The sequence below is a fragment of the Pelophylax lessonae genome, assembly GCF_965119305.1.
Source record: "Pelophylax lessonae genome assembly, chromosome: 7".
Classification (NCBI taxonomy): domain Eukaryota; kingdom Metazoa; phylum Chordata; class Amphibia; order Anura; family Ranidae; genus Pelophylax; species Pelophylax lessonae.
Genome location: NC_138774.1, coordinates 264834302 through 264837171, shown reverse-complemented (window position 1 = coordinate 264837171; position 2870 = coordinate 264834302).

Sequence of the window (2870 nt, the reverse complement as noted above, 5' to 3'; positions counted from 1 at the left end):
TCTATCTATCTATATATATATACATACACACACACATAGATAGATAGATAGATAGATAGATAGATAGATAGATAGATAGATAGATAGATAGATAGATAGATAGATAGATATAGAGCCAGTGGACTGATAGAGAGGGGTTTGGGTATTGGGAAAATTATATTGCAGCCACATGGGATAGAATAGGATAGGATGGGATGGGGGGGGGGGGGTTATCTTTTCTGAGGGACCCTGATGCAGGCTGCATTTAATGAGACCCTCATGCCTGGCACATTCATTATTTGTGTTTTTTTTTCCTCAAGTCAAAACCGATTAGTTACACTTAGTGCTGCAAAGATTTAATGATTTTATTGTTTATCTTCAATTTATTTTGATTAACATCCCGGCTCTTTTCATTGCCAATGCAATTAAGTGTAATACTGCAGCCAGAGATTCAATATCCCACAAATAGGAATTAAGACGACAAGTGACAGATTATGGGTTATTCTATAGCAGATAAATCACAGTTAAGAGGTGTGTATTAGTGAGGAATTAAAAAACACCGACACCATGATTACAAGGCTCTACATTGGGGTGGGAGCAGCGCTGGATGACATATGAATGGGATGAGGGCGAGGAAGGATCGGAGACCATCTACATAGAGACTGAGCAATGATTATAGTCACTGATTGCTGATTGCACAATGTTTTCTTGTAATCAAACTACATAACTAGAAATGTGCAGATACCTGCAAATATATACACCCCCTTGGGGTTGTTATACCCCTGGGAGTAAAAATTAACCATTTCAAACTGAGTTGATAGCTACATGATAGGTTTATGTGTACAAAAATGGTATAATATAAAGTTAAAAAAATGGTGGGGGGGGGGGGGGGTTGGGTGTAAGAAATGGGAATGCCTGGGGTTTGAGAAGTTAAGACACGATCTAGCCATTAATCTAGAATATTATATTTTATATATTTATACACAAACACACACACACGCACACACACATATATATATATATATATATATATATATATATATATATATATATACACAGTCTATCTAGTGAACTAGATATCTACACATCTATCCATATATCTATGGAGTCATCCATACATTCATCTGTCTATCTATGGAGTCACCCATATATATACATCTGTTTATGGAGCTATCTATACATCAATCTATGGAGCCATCTATCTGTCATCTGATACTTAGGAGATAGTGGAGTTGATTTAATGAATAATGGCTGTTCAAAGAGCAGTTTGAGCATTACTAAATAATGAGATGGTTTGTTCATTTTGAACGACCAATCATTTGTTAGCAAAAATCTTTTTTTTTTTTTACCTTGCTCATGATTGTGTATTTTAGGTGAACACAACCTGACCCTAGCATTTACTTCGCTGGATAAGCAGCCTGTAGTCTTTTAGTAAATTAACCCCATTGTCAGATAGATAGATACACACACTACATATATACTCTATCTATCTATCTATCTATCTATCTATCTATCTATCTATCTATCTATCTATCTATCTATCTATCTATCTATCTATCTATCTATCTATCTATCTATCTATCTATCTATCTATCTATCTATCTATCTATCTATCTATCTATCTATCTATCTATCTATCTATCTATCTATCTATCTATCTATCTATCTATCTATCTATCTATCTATCTATCTATCTATCTATCTATCTATCTATCTATCTATCTATCTATCTATCTATCTATCTATCTATCTATCTATCTATCTATCTATCTATCTATCTATCTATCTATCTATCTATCTATCTATCTATCTATCTATCTATCTATCTATCTATCTATCTATCTATCTATCTATCTATCTATCTATCTATCTATCTATCTATCTATCTATCTATCTATCTATCTATCTATCTATCTATCTATCTATCTATCTATCTATCTATCTATCTATCTATCTATCTATCTATCTATCTATCTATCTATCTATCTATCTATCTATCTATCTATCTATCTATCTATCTATCTATCTATCTATCTATCTATCTATCTATCTATCTATCTATCTATCTATCTATCTATCTATCTATCTATCTATCTATCTATCTATCTATCTATCTATCTATCTATCTATCTATCTATCTATCTATCTATCTATCTATCTATCTATCTATCTATCTATCTATCTATCTATCTATCTATCTATCTATCTATCTATCTATCTATCTATCTATCTATCTATCTATCTATCTATCTATCTATCTATCTATCTATCTATCTATCTATCTATCTATCTATCTATCTATCTATCTATCTATCTATCTATCTATCTATCTATCTATCTATCTATCTATCTATCTATCTATCTATCTATCTATCTATCTATCTATCTATCTATCTATCTATCTATCTATCTATCTATCTATCTATCTATCTATCTATCTATCTATCTATCTATCTATCTATCTATCTATCTATCTATCTATCTATCTATCTATCTATCTATCTATCTATCTATCTATCTTCTATATGTGGTAGTATATATACAGTATGTATGTCATATGAATGCCATAATCAATCAATCAATCATTCACTCAATCAATCAATCAATCAATCAGTCAAGTTAAATACCTATCTATCATCTATTAATATATAGTATGTGGTAGTATATGCAGTGTGTATGTATGTCATTATGTCCTCCAGCATTTTTGCATTATGATTCTTTATGATGCCAATATTTAGAAGATAGTGTCAGGTAGTATATGGTGGAATGTATGCGGTGGGTGTGTCAAATCTATCTCAGTTTGGAATATACAGTATATAACATTGTAGGATTTAATATTCTTGTATTGGTTGTACTAATGGGCTTGTGTCTTTTTTTTAACCGGACTAACT